The following is a 21,137-nucleotide window of genomic DNA, read 5'->3' as shown; positions in this document are numbered from 1 at the left end:
GGTGAAGAGGATGACGTTGTATAAATCAGCAAGGACAGTTAGGATGGAGAAGGGGCATTCTTTGAGGTGGTGGTAGGTGACACAGATATGCCCAGGGGCCATGTTGCGTTTTGACTGGAGGGTAAGTTTAATGCCTTGTCCTGCAATGGGAGTGTTGATGTTGGATGGGGGTAACTGCCCCAAGTACTGGAGACTGGGGAGTGAGTGGAGCGATCGAGATATCAGCTAGTTCCATGATGGTGGGGAATAATCAAAGTGGGGATCATCAAGGATGGAGAAGACCTTGGAAAGGTGGGAAGCGAAGTGGTTGGCCTTACTGAGGTTGTCGGGATGGGGCGGTCGTTTTGGAGAAGGGGGTAATGGAGTGTGCAGTGGGAACCAGTAAGATGGTGGAAGGCAACCAGTACTTGAAGGAGTTTATAGGGAGGGAGGGGTTGAGTCATGTACAGGTCTGACGCCAGTCCCGACGTTTCTTGGCTGTAATGAGGTTCCGAATGTGTCGCTGTAGTTGCCAGTGGCAGTGGAGTGTATCCCTGCCACAAGTGTGCAGGAAGGAGTAATAGAGGCGGCAGGATTCGCGGAGGAGGAGGACAGCCCATGGAGGGAGAGTGGGATGGTGGGGTTGGATGGTTTTAGTAGGGCATGGGCCTCCATGGCGTCAGCAATAGTCTTCTGAAGGAAGGGCGATTTGTGGGTGATGTCGTCGGGACAGTGATAGGTAAGAGGGTGGCTTTCGACCTGACCGGCCATGGATTCCTGGTAGACATCCCAGTTGGCACGACAGTAGTCATGGACTACCTCGGAAGGGGGTGCAGGGCGGGGGGCTGGAGGCAAGTGGTGAGCAGATGTTATGGTGAGAAGGACGGGGAGGTGGTCGATACCTGTGGGGTCTAGGATGTCTATGGTGATACACCCAATGAGGTTGGCAGAGGCAATGACAACATTGGGGGTGGTGTTGCTTTCAGGCTGGGTGTGCTGAGGAAGAGGAGCAAGGTCACCTTGGATCATGGGGAGGAACTGATGTCACCACTGAAAGGCGGCAGGGGAGCGACTGTGGATGTTGATGTTGGCGACAATCACATAGGTGGAGAAGGTGCAGTCAACATGGGAGATGAAGTCACAGGGAATAGAAGCAGTGGAGCGGACACAGATGATGGCGCAGGTGGCAGTGAGGGAGGGGAAAATGATGCTGAGGATGAGGTGTTCAGTGGGGTCATTGAGTAGGGGTTGTGGCCAAATGGGGATGTGCTTAAGGTGGGCAATGACCACTCCACCTTGCACTTGGGGAATAGAATAATCTGTTCTGTGGAGGATATAGGGAGAGGTGCACTGAGTATGGTGGAACTGGAGAAATATTTCATTCAGGAGGACGGTGTCGACCCGGTGTTGGGAGAGGGTGTTCATGAGGAGGTATCTGTTGGCATGGAAGGAGCAGATGTTCTGGAAGAGGGTGCAACACTCATGTCATGCCATGATGGGAAGAGAAGGGGGTGAAGGGAGAGGAGAGGAGAGGTGGGCGAAGGTGAAGTGGGCTTGGTTGCGTGAGTAGGTGGCGAAGGTGTTGAATTGGAAGGTGGAATGGATGGCAAGGGAGATCTGTTGGGGGGTGTAGAGGGGCATTGGAAAGGGTGGATGTTTTGGAGGACTATGGTTAAGAATCGGATAATGTCTACAGCCATGGGGGCAGACAGAGGGAATTGTTGGGGTAGATGGGGTGTCAATGGGACAGACAGGGATGGTAAGCTCACGGGTGGCAGGAGGAAGTTTGACCTTACATGTGTAGGACTAAATGGGATGTGGTCCATTGCAAGGAGGAATGGTGGCGAGGTTCAGACAGTTTTTGAGGAAACGGGAGGCCTTGCAATGGGGACAGAGGGAGTGGTTTTTACAGTTATGGGTCAGGTAGCCATTATACATGAAGCAGCGCTGGCAGCAGTAAGATTGGGGAGGGAATGTGGAGGATTCAACTGGGTGGTGGCAGTGAAAAATCAGGGCACCCTGGGTAAGGAGGTGGTAGATGGAGGGGGCAACTCAAAAAAGACCTGCATGAGGCAAGTGTGACCGGTGGCATTGTGGATACGGTGAGTAGAGGGGTTTCAAGCTCAGGATGAGAGTTTAGTTCAGCCAGCACCTCATTCTCCGTGATCACCAAGTTAAGCTTAGTCATCATGGTGGTGTAGGTCAGTAGGCGACAGGGAGGCTGGGGCTGATGAGGAGAGGAAGAGGAGAGGAAGGGTGTCAGAGACACATGGGGCCAAACATGATACATGGGAGATTACGGAGGAGGTCTGTATGAAAGGAAGGGAAGGGGGATTTGATAAGGACTCAGACCCTGATGGGAATCAGTTGGGAGATGGGAGCACCTGGGAGATACTTTCATATCTCCACAGTATGGCGGTAGGTGACACCATTGCAACCAGGGGCATTGTTGCTTTTGTAGAGGAGGACAAGTGTGATGTTGTGTGTGATGATGGGAGTGTTTATGTCTGAGTAGGGTAACTGATCCAAGTACCGGAAACTATGGGCGAGCGGTGGGACAGATGTATCAGTGCATTCAAGGACGGTGGGGAAGAGGGAATAATCAAAATGGAGAGTGTCAGGAATGGAGAAGACTTCAGATAGGGTGGAATCAAAATGGTGAGTCTTAGTGAGGTTCTCATGGAAGCGGCAGTTGTCATGGAGAAGAGGCTAATGGGGTGGGATGGCTACTAGTAAGGCAGTGGCAGGTTGACCAGTACTTGGAGGAGTTGGCAGGAAGGGAGCGTGGAGTTTAGGCATGTACATGTCTGGTGCCCATCCCGGGGTTTGCTGTAAGGAGGATCCAGATGTGTCGTAACTGCCAGTGCCGGAGGAGTGTTATACCCGTCATGGTGCGGTAGAGCCTGTGGGAATCACAGAGAAGAAGAAGTATGGCCTCTGGAGGAAGCACAGGGCAGTGAGGCTGGATGAGTTTAGTAGGAACATGGGCCTCCACAGCATGAGTGATGGTCTTCATGGAGAGGTTGGAGGAAGGTTTCATTAAGGATGAAGGAGTCGACCTGGTGCTGGGACAGGGTATGCATGAAGAGGTATTTGTTGGCATGGAGGAAGCGAATGTTTAGGTAGAGGAGATGATACTGTTGACGCACCAGGAGGTGGGAGGGGGGAAGAAAGCGGGGGGGGGGGGAGAGGGGCTTAAACGAGGGTGTCTGGGTGGGTGAAGGTAAAATGGGCCTGGTTGTGAAAGTAAATGGTGTAGGTATTCAAATGGAAGATGGAGCAGACAGCAAGGGTGATCTGCTGGAGGGTGTGGGGGTATTGGAAGGAGTGGATATTCAGCAGGACGATGGCCAGGAACCGGATGATGCCTTCAGCTGTAGGGGGAGGGTCGAAGGAATTGTTGGGGTGGATCAGCTGATCGATGGGGCGAATGGGGACAGTGAGCCGAGGGTTGGTGGGAGGGGGTTTGGCTTTGCTTCTGGAGTAGGTGAGGTGGGGTTCATTGTAGGTGTTGCAGGAAGGAGGAGAGGCGAGGTTAGGACACACGCAACTTCTTATTGTTGTTGGACCCCCTTGTGACTCCCACCGACAACTGCAGCACAATCAGTTTTAGGTACCAGAAGCTGGGATGTATACAGTAGTTCCATCTTTGACATAGACTCCTCAGTTAAAAGAAAGCTTCGAGGTAAGGATGTTATTGACCACACGAAATGCTGACCTCCCTTTTATTGGAGTTATTTTTAAAGATAGAAGAAAAAATTGGACCATACACGCATTTTCGTTTCAACTAGCATATTTCACTGTATTATTTAACTGTGTGCGAAATGTAAGTACTGACATCGTCTCAGCACTTAAAGTCATGAAGGGGCATTACAGGCAGCGTGTCCTCATCGAGGTGTTGTGGTGAACTGGTTAGTTCACGATTTTCCCGCTAGGGAACAACGGAAAGCAACCATTCTCACAGGTTTTCCCCTCGTGATGCTGTGTTCTTATTGTTTATTGCTGGAAAAAACGCTTGATCATGTGATCTGACGTCACCGAGGATATATAGTTCCTACCCTCTCCCTTATCGACCTCAGACTGATCTAATCGGTGCTAGTGGTCAGTTGTGTGTCTCAGACTACTTTCGTTTGTTTGCTCTGTTACTGTCCGGTTTACTCTGTTCCTGCTCAGTTTTGGGCTATGATGAAGCGAGTAACATCACTTTCATCAGCAGATGACAGCGGTAGCGCTAAGCGCGCTCATCCAGACACTATCATGTAAATTAATAGTTTTTGTTTATTCATACAATGTACCTGTGTGTTCTGTAATTTTGGTACCCTCCCGTAGCAAATGTTTAGGACGTAGGTGGCAGAGGCACTCCTCTGTACTATTGAGCTTTGAATGGTTTGCTGATGTAATTTTTTAGTACCTCACCCCTTTCAACAATTGTTTAGACCATAAGTGACAGAGACATACCTCTGTACTACCGAATTTTTGAATGGTCTGCTGCCGTAATTTTGGTGCATGAGAAATTTTTATTCCGTAAAGGGTATTACAGTGCTTTTTGTTTCTTGTTGTTGCCGCATTCATCCCTGAGATGCTAGCTGAGCTGGACCGCCAACTGGAGGCAGAGAGGACGCTGTAACAGCAGCCTGCAGCAATAATTGAGTCAGCACAGCAAGAACGTAAGTACGTTTATTTATTTATTTATTTGTAACTGAGCCCTGCGCGGCTCATGTCCATGCTCTTTATTACTTGACATCTTGTCTTTGCAGTACTGCCGTCCCGTTCCTAATTCGACTTACAAGCGTCACTAAATTGCTGGTCTGCCTGCCCATGAGTGGCAGCACTGTCGTTATATCTTTGGAGCGACCGCTAGTATTTCCTGGTCGTGGTGTGCAGTGAGTTCGGTGGGGATGGAACTCCAGTGAGATCTGGACAGCCATTACTCACCCAACTGCTGGGGACATACACATGCACTGTCTGACAGAAGGAGACTTGAGCAGGGACGACCGTTGGTTGGTCGTTTGGTCGTCTCATCGGGCGACATGTATTTGGTCTTCCGATCACTTCTGGCCCCCTTCAGTTGATCATCTTGTGGGACTTTGGTCGGTTCTTTCGTTGTGCAGAGATGTCGGGTGGGCAATGGGCCGGTGTTCCCTCTGCATAGTTGGGTCCGAGCCAGTGTCTCCGGGATGTCATCTGTCCAAAGCCAGTCGGGATGGAGCGGCAGTGAGGTCTGCACAGCCAGTACTCGCCCGACCGCTGGCGACACACATGCACTGTCCGACAGAAGGAGACTTGAGCAGGGACGACCATTGGTTGGTTGTTCGGTCTATCATCTCACCGGGAGATGTGTATTTGGTCTTCCGACTGCTTCTGAGCCCCATCAATTGGTCATCTTGCGGGACATGGGTCGGTTCCTTCCTTGTGCAGAGGTGTCGGGTGGCCAATGGGCAAGTGTTCCCTCTGCATGGTTGGGTCCGAGCCAGTGTCTCCGGGTTGTCATGTGTCTGAATTGCGAACAGACATCACGGGAGTCAGGAAGGAGCAGCAGTGGAGTCCGGACAGCCATGACTCACCCAATCGTTGCCGACACACATGACTTGAGTGTGAAGAACCTTGGTTGGTCGTTCGGAAGGTCGTCTCATCAGGTGACATGTATTTGGTCGCCGACTGCTTCTGCGTTCTCTGTGTGTGTCGACTTGTGATTCGTTTTTGTTGTTCCACAGTGACTGGTTTTAGTATTGTCCAAGTTGTTTGTGGAAGTGTTTTCGCAGAACCGTGTGTGGCTTGTGTGGTTTGACTGAGCAGTTATTTTAATGCTGTCTGAGTGCTGGAGTGAGTCGGTTGCGACAAAGAAGCAACCAAGTCTCTGCAGCGCGAGGCCAGGCCGGAGCCGCTGGCAGTGTGCACGCGCTGACGGATTGTGAGGCCCTAGCTGCGAGACTGGCAAAGTTCATTGCCCACCGAACCTGGACGCTGAAGTTGAGTGGTCAGTTAACCTTACGAAACCTCAACTATTGTGACATCTCTTCTCTCATTTGTGGGTTGTTGTCCCCTTGGCTGTTCGGGTTAGCAGCAATGTATCATGTGTTGGACGTAAGGGTATTGGTTAAATTGTTGGTCAGTCCTTGGGCCGTCCCTAGTTTGGGTCGCCATCCGATTATCGAACTTCAACTCTTGGCTGCCTGTCTCACCTCACCTTACGTTTGAGCTACCTTCCCAGGCCGACCGTTGGAACACTTCTGAGCACCACTTGTTATGTTGGTTTTAAATAGTGATTTTCATTTTAGCTGAAGTGTTGTGCGAGGCTTTCCACCATTTATTAATTCAGTTTCTTTTTAATTTTACATAAAGGCCTTCAGCTGTGTTAAATTAAAATTTTGAGCACTGATAAAAAAAGTTTTCTTAAAAATTGTTCTATCTGAAATTGTTTATAATCCAGGCCCTAACCTGTTAGTTGTTCCATGTGTTATGTGTGGCCTTCAGCTGAGGATTTGCGTGAACCCCTTAATAAGGCCTTCTGCCGTGTGTATTCTTTAAAGGAAATTTTTTTTAATAATTCAAAATTATTTATCTGACTTGTTCTCTGGACCTTCAGCCGTTGTTTCAAATTTGTTAGTGGCCTTCAGCCGTGCAATAAGTTAATATTTCCTTAATCGGGCTCCAGCCGTTTGTGTAAGTTCAAAAGGAAATTTCTTGGTTAAAAAAATTGTTTATTAATGTGCTTTAATTATAGTTGTCCTTCACATGTGTAGTGTAGGCCTTCAGCCGTTAATTGTTTTTATTACATGTTTTTTTTAATTTACCTTCTATTTTTAATTGCTTTGATTTCTAAGCCAGGCCTTCAGCCGTTCTTGTGTTTGCTGTGGTTTTGGGGCCTTCAGCCCAGAAAGCATCTCAAGTTTTCTTTAACTAGGCCTTCTGCCGCATTGTTTCATTTTAATCTTTTAAGCCAATGTGTAAATAAGTGGTTCTTAGAAAATAAAGTTGTGTGTTTGATTGTGGAACCCACAGTAACTGTTTATGATCCCATCCACAACCTTAAACTTATCCGCCGGCCGGTGTGGCCGAGCGGTTCTTGCCGCGTCAGTCTGGATCCGCGCGACCACTACGGTCGCAGGTTCGAATCCTGCTTCGGGCATGGATGTGTGTGATGTCCTTAGGCTAGTTACGTTTAAGTAGTTCTAAGTTCTAGGGGACTGATGACCTCAGATGTTAAGTCCCATAATGGTCAGAGCCATTTGGACCATTTTTTTAAAACTTATCCTGTGCGCTCTTTGGTTACCTAGCAATCAGGTCTCAGTAACATGTACCTGATAGAGAAATTTGTTTTCAGGTAATGTACTGTGATTCTAATGATGAGGGTGGGGAATGTATACACATTTAATTTTCATAACATGTTGCACCCTGTTGCCCAAGACGTATTATTCGCTTTTCTAGGTGTTTCTACAGATGATGAAGTGGTGGTTATGTGTCGAGATTGAAAGTCAGGAGCCATCGATTCAGTCTTGTTAGTACCCGAATACGATTTTAAGATACAGCGTGTATGTATTTCATGTATAAGTAATCTCAGTAAACTAAAGTATAAGGTTTTCTGTTCATATACATATGAGTGAGCTAAGGATAAGATTTTCTGTTTGTGTTTCAGTGATGCTAAAGAATACTATTTTCAGTACGATTTTCTGTATGTGTGTCTCCACCAGTTTCAAGAAACAGCTACGTTCGACTGATAGTTATGAAAAGCATATTTGCTTAAGCAATCTCACTTATTTTTCGTCAGATAAGTTATTAGCAACTCTTCTAGTGTATTGCACCTCCAAGGACCCGGTATGTGTGATTATCCCTATTGAGGAAAACAAATTCATAAAGTTTAAAAATACTGACCATCAGAAGCAATGTACGCCGACTTTGAATGCCTCCTTGCTTCTGTGACCCGCTGTGAAGGTGACCCTACGGCCTCAGATAATATCCTTACAGAAAAACACGTACCATACCCTTGGCCCTAACTTCGTTTCCCTGCGCAGAAGACCGCCGTACATGTTAAATTGTCCGATATGTTTGGAATGGGGAATACGTCCGTTACTGTCTTATTATTGAGGTATCGGTTAAAAGGTATCAGATAGATTATATAATGGTAAGACAGAGATTTAGGAGCCAGGTTTTAAATTGTAAGACATTTCCAGGGGCAGATGTGGACACTGACCACAATCTATTGGTTATGAACTGTAGATTAAAACTGAAGAAACTGCAAAAAGGTGGGAATTTAAGGAGATGGGACCTGGATAAACTGAAAGAACCAGAGGTTGTACAGAGTTTCAGGGAGAGCATAAAGGAACAATTAACACGAATGGGGGAAAGAAATACAGTAGAAGAAGAATGGGTAGCTTTGAGGGATGAAATAGTGAAGGCAGCAGAGGATCAAATACGTAAAAAGACGAGGGCTAGTAGAAACCCTTGGGTAACAGAAGAAATATTGAATTTAATTGATGAAAGGAGAAAATATAAAAATGCAGTAAATGAAGCAGGCAAAAAGGAATACAAACGTCTCAAAAATGATATCGACAGGAAGTGCAAAATGGCTAAGCAGGGATGGATAGAGGACAAATGTAAGGATGTAGCGGCTTATCTCACTAGGGGTAAGATAGATAGCTACTGCCTACAGGAAAATTAAAGAGACCTTTGGAGAAAGGAGAACCATTTGCATGAATATCAAGAGCTTTGATGGAAACCCAGTTCTAAGCAAAAAAGGGAAAGCAGAAAGGTGGAAGGAGTACATAGAGGGTCTATACAAGGGCGATGTACTTGAGGACAAAATTATGGAAATGGAAGAGGACGTAGATGAAGATGAAATGGGAGATGTGATAATGCGTGAAGAGTTTGACAGAGCACTGAAAGACCTGAGTCGAAACAAGGCCCCCGGAGTAGACAACATTCCATTAGAAATACTGACGACCTTGGGAGAGCCAGTCCTGACGAAACTCTACCATCTGGTGAGCAAGATGTACGAGACAGGTGAAATACTCTCAGACTTCAAGAAGAATATAATAATTCCAATCCCAAAGAAAGCAGGTGTTGACAGATGTGAAAATTACCGAACTATCAGTTTAATAAGTCACAGCTGCAAAATACTAACGCGAATTATTTACAGACGAATGGAAAAACTGATAGAAGCCGACCTCGGGGAAGATCAGTTTGGATTCCGTAGAAATGCTGGAACACGTGAGGCAATACTGACCCTACGACTTATCTTAGAAGAAAGATTAAGGAAAGGCAAACCTACGTTTCTAGCATTTGTAGACTCAGAGAAAGCTTTTGACAATGTTGATTGGAATACTCTCTTTCAAATTCTGAAGGTGGCAGGGGTAAAATACAGGGAGCGAAAGGCTATTTACAATTTGTACAGAAAGCAGATGGCAGTTATAAGAGCCGAGGGGTATGAAAGGGAAGCAGTGGTTGGGAAGGGAGTGAGACAGGGTTGTAGCCTATCCCCGCTGTTATTCAATCTCTATATTGAGCAAGCAATAAAGGAAACAAAAGAAAAGTTCAGAGTAGGTATTAAAATCCATGGAGAATAAATAAAAACTTTGAGGTTCGCCGATGACATTGTAAATCTGTCAGAGACGGCAAAGGACTTGGAAGAGCAGTTGAACGGAATGGACAGTGTCTTGAAAGGAGGGTATAAGATAAACATCAACAAAAACAAAACGAGGATAATGGAATGTAGTCGAATTAAGTCAGGTGATGCTGAGGGAATTAGATTAGGAAATGAGACACTTAAAGTAGTAAAGGAGTTTTGATATTTGGGGAGAAAAATAACTGATGATGATCGAAGTAGAGAGGATATAAAATGTAGACTGGCAATGGCAAGGAAAGCGTTTCTGAAGGAGAAAAATTTGTTAACATCGAGTATAGATTTAAATGTCAGGAAGTCATTTCTGAAAGTATTTGTATGGAGTGTAGCCATGTATGGAAGTGAAACGTGGACGATAAATAGTTTAGACAAGAAGAGAATTGAAGCTTTCGAAATGTGCTGCTACAGAAGAATGCTGAAGATTCGACGGGCAAATCACGTAACTAATGAGGAGGTATTGAACAGAATTGGGGAGAAGAGGAGCTTGTGGCACAACTTGACTAGAAGAAGGGATCGGTTGGAAGGACATGTTCTGAGACATCGAGGGATCACCAATTTAGTATTGGAGGGCAGCGTGGAGGGTAAAAATCGTAGAGGGGGACCAAGAGATGAATACACTAAGCAGATTCAGAAGGATGTAGGCTGCAGTAGGTACTGGGGGATGAAGAAGCTTGCACAGGATAGAGTAGCATGGAGAGGTGCATCAAACCAGTCTCAGGACTGAAGACCACAACAACAACAACAACATCGGTAGTCACAACAGAACCTGTATTTCTTAGTTCCATTCATCGATTTTTTAGGCACAATGCCAACGCCCCCCCCCCCCCCCCCAACTATTACTATGCTCTATAATACCGTCCACAAGCTGCTGATCAGAGTAAATCCTCCAGAATCGGCTGCAAATACCTCGGTATTCTGTATGGTTTACGGTAAACAGGTGCTTCGTTCCCTGTTGGTATTCTATGTTGAACTAATGGAATTGCTGGTAACGGCCCTTGCAGAAAAAACAAATCCTTTAATTCCCACAAAAATTCTTCCATATGCTCTTTTTCTCCTCCTTTCAAATGCTTAACTTCGTTACGCAATGCAGTTCTATTGGCAATTAGTGGTTGATCGCTACGTGTACCTCTCGAACACCAGTCTTCATCATCTGGTACATCCAATTTCGCTGCTAAAACTCCTTTTCTCAAATTCGCGTCTGCAGCACTAAAATAATCCACATTCACGGGGACTACACGCCCGTCGTTTCCCTCTTGTACTCATACAGTACTACGTTTCACAAAACAACCTAATGGATCCAAAACTTCATTATCCTCCGTTAGGTCAATAACACATACCGTACCCACAGGTAGATTTGACTCTATACTTACCCAAAGCGACTTCCCGGTGCCACTAGACACACTCATACGAATTAAGCCTTAATGCTAATGTACGCGGTTCAGTTGGTTTGTTCATTACGTTGAACGCCTCTCGCGACAACTCTGCATCGACAACAGTTTCCTCTAGCTGAAATAACATCCCACCAAGTTCCACAGTTCGTCGTCTAAGGTCAATTTTGGCATGATGTTGATGCAAGAAATCTACTCCTAGGATCATGTCGTAACCCTCGCTTACCCATGGTACTACCTCCATGTATGCATCAAATCGGACGTTCCCTAAGCGGAAGTCAACTGTCACTGTCCCCAAATGTGTGACCTCCTTATCCCCCACTCGACGCAACCTATAACGTGGTGGGTCTAACTTCCTTCGTCCCATTAAACTCTTAGTAGCCACTGACAGTTGCACCTCTGTGTCCAACAAAATCTTAAACGCTTTTGTTCCTAGTTAGTTAGTTAGTTCGTTAGTTAGTTACGTGTTCCATTGATCAATAACACGGAAAAACCGTTATGATGTGGAACGTGTCAAATGCACAAGAAATGCGCACAGGAAACAAGTTTTTTTTTTACATTGTAGTGTTATACCTAAATATTTCTATTATATATCCCATTCCCTTAAATGGCACAAAATGCATATATTATATTTCCAGATTTATTTACTCATATTCAGGAGTTCATCTATGGTATAGAAGGAGTTGTCAAGGAGGTTTGATTTCAATTTGTTTTTGAAACTATTACTGCTGTGTGTCAGACATTTAATTTCATCTGATAATTTATCAAAAAGTTTTATAGCAGCAAATTTTACCCCTTTCTGTGCCAAAGACAGATTAAGTACAGGATAGTATAGACCTTTCTTTTTTCTGGTATTGTAATCATGAATGTCGCTGTTGATTTTAAACTGGTCCATGTTGTTGAGAAAAAATTTCATTACTGAGTAAATGTACTGTGAAGCAGTTGTAAGAATTCCTAATCTTTTAAACAGATGCCTACAAGATGTGCGACTATGAACCCCACACATTATTCTAACTACTTTCTTTTGAGCAGTGAATACCTTTTGCCTAAGTGTTGAGTTCCCCCGGAATATTATTCCGTATGACATCAGAGAGTGGAAGTATGCAAAGTATGTTAGCTTACTAATTTCTACATCCTCAAAATTGGCAATTATTCTGATTGCAAAAGTTGCTGAACCTAGTCACTTTAGGAGATCCAAAATATGACTTTTCCAATTAAGATTCTCATCTGTATGTACACCCAAAAACTTAGTATGCTCTACCCTGGCTACTGACTTCTTCTGGTGCGCTACGTTTATTGAAGGAATTATACTTTTTGCAGCAGAAAATTGGATGTACTGTGCTTTTTCAAAGTTACAGCAAGTCCATTCGTAGAAAACCAATTAATAACTTTTCCAAAGACCTTATTTGTATCATTTTGTATCGGACTTTCTTTTACTGGATTAATAATTATGCTTGTATCATCAGCAAACAGTGTCAGTTCAGCATTTTGTTTCACATAAGAAGGGAGGTCATTCACATATATCAAGAACAGCAGGGTACCCATGATCGAACCTTGTGGAACACATAATGTAATTTCACCCCAGTTAGATGAAGTGGCAAACTCCTTTGAATCACTTGAAGCATATAAAGAGATTTTTTGCTTCCTGTTCTGTAGATATGACTTAAACCACTCATATGCTTTTCCTTTTATACCAGAGAATTGTAATTTCTCTAACATAATGTCATGGTTCACACAATCAAATGCTTTGTATAAGTCACAGAATATTCCTACTGGTGACATTTTACTATTAAAAGACTCTATTATGTGGACAGTGAAATTGTATATTGCTGTCTCAGTAGAACAGCATTTCTGAAATCTGAACTGTGATTTACTAAGTATCCCATTAGTGTTGAGATGGCTAACCACTCTTGAGTACATTACTTTCTCAAAGATTTTTGAAAATGCTGTAAGCGAGGATACTGGCCGGTAATTATTGACATCTGTGGTTTCCCCCTTTTTGTAGAGAGGCCTGACAATGGCATATTTTAAGCTGTCTGGAAAAATACTCTGAGCCAGTAATACATTACATATGTGACTCAAAACATCAGCTGTAATTGCTCCACATTGTTTTGATAACTTGTTAGAGATGTCATCTATTCCAACAGAACATTTATTTTTCAAAGATTTAATAATTTTCCCTATTTCAGAAGAGGTTGTTAGATGAAACTTAATCTGACTAAAATTTTTCAAAACTGTCTCTTCCATGTACTGCTTGGCTTTTTCTTTTGAACTATTCTCACCAATTTTCTCTCCTACACTTAAGAAGTGATTGTTAAATACATTGGCTACCTGTGTACTGTTGGTTAAGATGGTCTCATTCTCTGTAACAGTAGTACTACCTACCCTAGTGGTTACTTTTCCTGTCTCCCTTCTAACAACATTCCATATTGATTTGATTTTATTGCTGGAGTTGTTAATTTCTTCTCTAACATACATATTTATGATTTCCTTACAACTTTTCTCAGTATGTTACAATAATTTCTATAGTGTAAAACTACTTCTGGATCTTTACTAGTTCTTGCTGTCTCATACAGGTTTCTTTTTCTTTCTGAAGACACTTTAATACCTGTACTAATCCAAGGTTTCTTTGAAAAGTTCGCGGTGTTACATCTGGTAATTTTCTTTGGAAAACAATGTTCAAAAGGGATATTTATTTATCAAGAAATATGCTGCATTTATCATTAGCATTTGGCTCATTACATACATCTTCCCAGTTTACATTTCCTAAACTTTCTATGAAGTGATCTATAGATACCAGGTTGAGCACCCTCACACTATGGATCCTACCACTGAACATTCCACCTTTGCATATGTATTTGTAGCACTGAAATTAAACGGGAGCTCCCTTAGGTGCGACTTGGGTCCCCTCTGCTGTTTAACGATTGTCCACCTCTACTAACTTCATTTCTCCATCCTCTACACTGCTTATTTCCACCCCTTCCCCTATTTCTCGGTGACCAAGTACATTGCCTCTGAACATTTCCCATATGACCACACTTATAACATTTTATACCCGCTGTAAACACTTTGTCTATCACGTACCCCCATTGCCACGTCTATTTCCTCACGTTGAATTGCCAGCTGAATGGGCGAATACAAATCTTTCGGAGCTTCACGCACTTTCCGTGGCATATGCGCCGGTAACCCCTTCAAAAATACACTGCTGGAAATTGAAATAAGAACACCGTGAATTCATTGTCCCGGGAAGGGGAAACTTTATTGACACATTCCTGGGGTCAGATACATCACATGATCACACTGACAGAACCACAGGCACATAGACACAGGCAACAGAGCATGCACAATGTCGGCACTAGTACAGTGTATATCCACCTTTCGCAGCAATGCAGGCTGCTATTCTCCCATGGAGACGATCGTAGAGATGCTGGATGTAGTCCTGTGGAACGGCTTGCCATGCCATTTCCACCTGGCGCCTCAGTTGGACCAGCGTTCGTGCTGGACGTGCAGACCGCGTGAGAAGACGCTTCATCCAGTCGCAAACATGCTCAATGGGGGACAGATCCGGAGATCTTGCTGGCCAGGGTAGTTGACTTACACCTTCTAGAGCACGTTGGGTGGCACGGGATACATGCGGACGTGCATTGTCCTGTTGGAACAGCAAGTTCCCTTGCCGGTCTAGGAATGGTAGAACGATGGGTTAGATGACGGTTTGGATGTACCGTGCACTATTCAGTGTCCCCTCGACGATCACCAGTGGTGTACGGCCAGTGTAGGAGATCGCTCCCCACACCATGATGCCAGGTGTTGGCCCTGTGTGCCTCGGTTGTATGCAGTCCTGATTGTGGCGCTCACCTGCACGGCGCCAAACACGCATACGACCATCATTGGCACCAAGGCAGAAGCGACTCTCATCGCTGAAGACGACACGTCTCCATTCGTCCCTCCATTCACGCCTGTCGCGACACCACTGGATGCGGGCTGCACGAAGTTGGGGCGTGAGCGGAAGACGGCCTAACGGTGTGCGGGACCGTAGCCCAGCTTCATGGAGACGGTTGCGAATGGTCCTCGCCGATACCCCAGGAGCAACAGTGTCCCTAATTTGCTGGGAAGTGGCGGTGCGGTCCCCTACGGCACTGCGTAGGATCCTACGGTCTTGGCGTGCATCCGTGCGTCGCTGCGGTCCGGTCCCAGGTCGACGGGCACGTGCACCTTCCGCCGACCACTGGCGACACTATCGATGTACTGTGGAGACCTCACGTCCCACGTGTTGAGCAATTCGGCGGTACGTCCACCCGGCCTCCCGCATGCCCACTATACGCCCTCGCTCAAAGTCCGTCAACTGCACATACGGTTCACGTCCACGCTGTCGCGGCATGCTACCAGTGTTAAAGACTGCGATGGAGCTCCGTATGCCACGGCAAACTGGCTGACACTGACGGCGGCGGTGCACAAATGCTGCGCAGTTAGCGCCATTCGACGGCCAACACTGCGGTTCCTGGTGTGTCCGCTGTGCCGTGCGTGTGATCATTGCTTGTACAGCCCTCTCACAGTGTCCGGAGCAAGTATGGTGGGTCTGACACACCGGTGTCAATGTGTTCTTTTTTCCATTTCCAGGAGTGTACATCAAGTGCCCTTTGCTCGGCCTCCTGCAGCAGAACACCATTCGCTTCATCACTCTGACCCAACTCGTAAGTATACTCGTTAATTTCTCTTATTCTGTCCACAAATTTCTCTACCGTATCCCCCTGCCTCTTCGTCATTGTACTCAATGTCTCCCTGAAGCACCGAGTGCTATTCTGTTTCTTGTACTTCTGTAAAAGCCCCTCCTTCAACTGCTTAAACTGTTCCGCCTTCCTTAAGGCCTCAGAACACCTTACATACGTCTTCACTTCACCCGTTAATCTAATCTTCGTTACATGTAACAACTGTTCATCAGACCAACCATTCATCACAGCTGAATTTTCCAAGTCCTACACAAACGAACACACATCTTCAGATGCCTTGCCAGAAAATGGATTAATCAAACTTGTGGCAGCTGGATCAATCTCCTGCTATGGCACCCTAGGCAAAAACTACTGATCTGATGTGGTTTCCCACTCATTTCTAGATGTTAATTCACTTCTCAACTGCGTACTGTCCGCTGTCAATTGTGCTACCTTTTCCAACAAAATCCATACTGCTTCTGGTTCGGACACACCTTGCATCCCTGACTGTGCCATTGTGTTGCTTTCGTTCCCAGTTAGTCCTGAAACAAAACATTTAAGTACAAGAATAACCTGACTTCCTACAGCTCCCTATCATCATATTCAGTATCATCATACACCAATACAAAATCAATCAAATGCCCCAAAAAACAACATCTTACAGCCCCAAACACACAAACAATTATTCTAACAAAAAAATAATATGCCTCTACAAAACATCTAAAATAGCCTGCCAGGAGCCATACTCAAAACACAAACAAAAAAAGAGAAAAACGTCCAACACTCAAAAAGAAAAATTGGTCAACACTCACCACATTTTGTGACTGTAATGCAGGCGGTGGGCTCAAACGTTGTACTGTACAGACGATGCCCACTATTCTGACACCAAATGTAGAGGAATTTTGGATGAGGATGGGCTGTCAAGATGCGTCGTATTAAAACTCATCCGAGTTTTCCAAGTGATTTATTATTTCCAGCTACAGTGCTTCCATTTCTCTCGGTCTGCATCATCGGGTCCCGCAATGCTGAGGACACTACTTTGCTGTCTGCGAAACGGCTTTGTGCGGAATGGCTGCCTCAGTGACTCATGCAACTCCCTGCTGTGTGTCGGCCTTCTACAGCCGCGGATTTGTGACGACGTTAGGATGCGCTAGCAGTCGACTGAGCGATTTCCGTCACTGCCGCCACAGCGCCGCCTGCTGGTAGCTGCAAGGCCGCCTGCAGCGTGCTTCCTCGCTGGCGTGGCTAAGATCGCGGCGACAACAAGTGCCCGCGATCCGGCGTCCGAATCTGCAATCCTCGCCTCAGGATGCCTCTGGCGTGTGTTGGGAGCCAACAAGATGGCCCACAGTAGCAAGCTGTGGTGTGGCCCAGCACTGGCTGGCTGCGGACCTTGAGTTGGCTTCAGAGGGTCGAACCAGCGGCCTGCTGTGGACTGGAATGCTGGCGCCCCATCTGCTGCTGCGTGTGGTGTGATATGCCCTGCCGTGCAGGAGAGCTGTCACACTTGGATGGCATGTTAGTGAACCAGCGCCTATTTATACGTGGCTGTGCGCCTCTGTTTTGCTAACACACCACTCCGAGTCATGTAGTCATAACACCTGGGTTGGGTCAGTGGGCCCCTTCTGCCTGTAACTTGCACCATGCAAACTGCTGCATTTACTCTTTTCAGCGAGTATACGGCCCTGTGACCTCCATTCTGCTTCACAACCGCTGGTAGCGAACTTACTGTCAACAGGCTCGCATCTGGCTGTAACTTGTGCGCTCAGAAATATTGCACTGAAGCTAACCTTTTCCTATCTTAAATTGTGGTGCCGCTACACCTTCTACACCCATCTCCAGACACTGAGATTACAAGAACATATGTAAATCACATGGTTTGCCAGAATATCATACCATTTACGCGATACTTCTCGATATCAAGCACATAGCAATATTGCTTGCATAGCGGTATCACTTGTGCAGTATAATTTGAAGACATAGACTGGAAATTATTTCTCTAGAAACCCAAAACTTTAGCGAGGTGGAGTGTGCTGTAAACTGCTGAATACCTAGAAACTTATCCTGTCTGCGAAGACATTTACATGAAAACTCGAAAATAATGGAGGAAACTGATATTTCCACTTGTGAATACTGATGTTGGTAATGTAAGAGATTCCAAATCATCCCTATCATTTATAAAGTCAACAAAGGTGTTTCTCATGTCTAGAAAACCAGCAAACATGTCTTCCTACCATCTTTCACCTGCTAGATACACACAGCACAATCAATGCTCTCTCAACTAAGTAAAGGCGCGAAATGTGCTGAAGTAGTCAACTGGACAATTTACATGGGAGAAAATAAAGCTCCAGTGCAAACACACATCAATATTGAATCTTCTCATATTTCCATGTGATCACGAAAACTGTCCAACACATACTAACTATTAGTTCGCTATTCGGTCGTCTAGAGGACGAGACGGTTAAGTCAGCTACATTCCTGCATTCCAACAGGCCTTTCCATTCGGACGGCTCCAGCCGTTTCGGGTTTCTTGAGAAATAATTTCCAGTCTATATCTTCGGAATTTTACTGTCCAAACGATACTGCTATGCAAGCGATATTGCTATGTGCTTGATATCCAGAACTATCGTGTAAATAGTACGATAATCCGGCAAACCATGTGAAATTACATATGTTCTTGTAATCCCAGAGTCTGGAGATGGGTGTAGAAAGCAAGCAAGCAGGTCGGGGTCAGAAACAGTAACGCCTCTGTGCAGAGGTGGAACTGACCCCGACTTTGTACAACAGTTCAGAGTGTGACTTCGGTCAGCTGAGGTCACTCTGGTCACAAATCGGGAGCAGATGGCTTGTGGCTGTCGATGGTGGTGGATGACCACCTGACCTTGCAGGAAATATCTAGTGCTGCAAGGAGTATGTACGGTGCATGTGCTTATGCTGTCTGTCTTTGCAGTATATGTATGTGTGTCTGGCAGTAGATAGCTATATGCATGATGCAAAAGGGGCGAGTTTGTATGGCACAGGATATGAAATGTATTTTTACTACATCGATATAGTATGTGGAGATCAGTTTCACGCTGAAATATTCAGGCTTCTGTCCTCAGTAGCAGAGCAGTGTAATTGAGCAAGAGTCTTTCCATACTTGACGATCTGTAGGCCACTTTTGCAGGGTTTAACTGTCAGTGCTACATGGCGATCTGTACAAAACAGTTTCCACTGAAAGTCTCATCAGCAGAAAGGAAAAGGTGGACAGTGCTTCCACACCGGTAGAATCAGTAATTTGGCGGGTAAATTCAGTAAGAGCCGAGCAGAATGCTCCATTCATTTGCAAGACATCCTTTTGCATAGAAGCGTCTACATAGCAGAGAGAACGTTTGCGTTTTGGAGATTTTTGTTGAAAGCAGGACTCAACGATTTCCAGGAAGGGTAACATGTGATGGATGGGGTGCCACGTTAAGGCCAACGGGTGGAACGCATTCGGCATTATTCTGAGCTATTTTTGTAAATATGTCCTGTTAGGACAAGAATTCCAGACAAGCTGAGACATCACGAAAGCTCCTGCAAAAGCGACCATTAACTATTTCTGCAGCTCTTTACGATTTCCGAGAGGTAGACTTGGCTCTTACTTAGATAGACATGTGACAGCAGTATAACACTAACAGCCTTTTAGCTGCCCCTGTGCGGGTGAGCCGCTGTGCAGACATCTCTCGCTTGGCAATTAGGCCTGCGTTAGACTGGCAACTATGTGTGGTGGCTGGGTAGACACGTACATGGCCGGAGGCGTTTCGCATGTCCTGTTAGGATCGCTAGGTAGAATGCACACTGTGCTATTCTGGGAAGCATTCCAACAGATTTCTATAGCGCGTTCAGAGAGAGATTTGTCTGTTATTTACACAGACATGTGACATCAGCATAACATTGAGAACCTTTTAGCTGCGTCTGTGTGGGTGAGTTGCTCGGCAATTAGTTCTTCGCTGGACCACAGGTAGAAAGGCATGGCTCCAGCAATGGAAAACATGTGTGTGTGTCCCAGAGGCGTCTTGCATATGGGACCGGCGTGAGCGCGCTTTCTGGCATACGTTGCAGTTGGCGATAGATCGAAAGCGTTTTTTAAGTGCAATGAATGTTTGTGCATGGCATTATTTTCGGCTGTTTTAAGCATTGTGAGCGTGTTTGCATAGCATTACACATGTATTATTTTGACAATTTACGAGTTATTTGCGTGTCTGTACATCAGTGTACTGCATTATTTCGGTTATTTACGAGTAACTTGCAGCTCTGTGGGCTGTGCAATGCATTAGTTCGACAATTTACATTTAGTGGGGGCTGTCTGCAGAACGTTTTACCTGCATGATTTCGGTGATCTACGAGTAGTTTGCAGGTCTGTATGAAGTGCAATGCATTATTTCAAAACTTTACAATTAGTGAACATGTTCACAGAGCGTTAAATATGCATTATTTTTTGACAATTTACATTAGTGTACAGCATTATTTCGCTGAACAGGTCTGTAGGCTGTGCAATACATTGTTTCGACAGTTTACAATTAGTGAATGTGTTTGCAGAGCCTTTGACATGTATTATTTTGACAATTTACGAGTTGTCTGCGTGTCTGCAAATCAGTGTACTGCATTATTTCGGTGATTTACGAGTAGTCTGCAGGTCTGTAAGCTATGTAGTGTGGCCCCAAGCACATCAGAGTGAGTGTTTTGTATCAGTGTAATAAATGTACTATGTCAGATCCTTCCCTATATAAATTGTTACAAAATAAAGTACAGTCCTTCTTATCAGGCAGCCCAGAACAGGCTGAGTCTTTTCCCGCCATTTTCCCCCAGACTGCCATGGGATGACAGCACCCTCTGGTGGCAGTACTGTGTACTAGGTCAGTTGGATTCCAAACCTCATGGTGAACACAGTGGATGGAGCTACTGCCTATGACAACTCAAATTGTTTAAATAAAGACTGCCTGCAAAATAAAGACTTACATCCATCCTATCCAGCAGCCCAGCACAGGCTGACTCCTTTTCACACTGATTCCAACAAAGAGGTGACGGTCGGATGATTTAGGTTATTTGAGGTAGCCCAAGTGACCTATTTTCCTGCCCATTTTGTTAGGTTAGTGGAGGTAGCCCAGGTGCCCTTTTTCCCAACCAAAATGTGAACTTCCTGCCATTTTCTTGGAGGGGAGGGGAGGGGTGGGGAGGGGAGGGGAGGGGAAGGGGGAGGGGAGGGCTTTAGATTACTGGAGGTAGCCCAATTGACCTATTTTCCCACCAAAATTTGAACTTCCCACCATGATGTCATTGCAGTGTTGCCACATTTAACGCCGCCATCTTGGATCCGCCATTTTGAATAAATTTGGAAACAAGGCAGAGTGGAACAATGCTGTCCTTGTCCCACTACCACCAAAAACATACCCATTTTCTTCCACAATTTGAGCAGGCATGATG

The sequence above is a fragment of the Schistocerca piceifrons genome, chromosome X, assembly GCF_021461385.2.
Source record: "Schistocerca piceifrons isolate TAMUIC-IGC-003096 chromosome X, iqSchPice1.1, whole genome shotgun sequence".
Classification (NCBI taxonomy): domain Eukaryota; kingdom Metazoa; phylum Arthropoda; class Insecta; order Orthoptera; family Acrididae; genus Schistocerca; species Schistocerca piceifrons.
Note: the sequence above shows the minus strand (reverse complement) of the source record.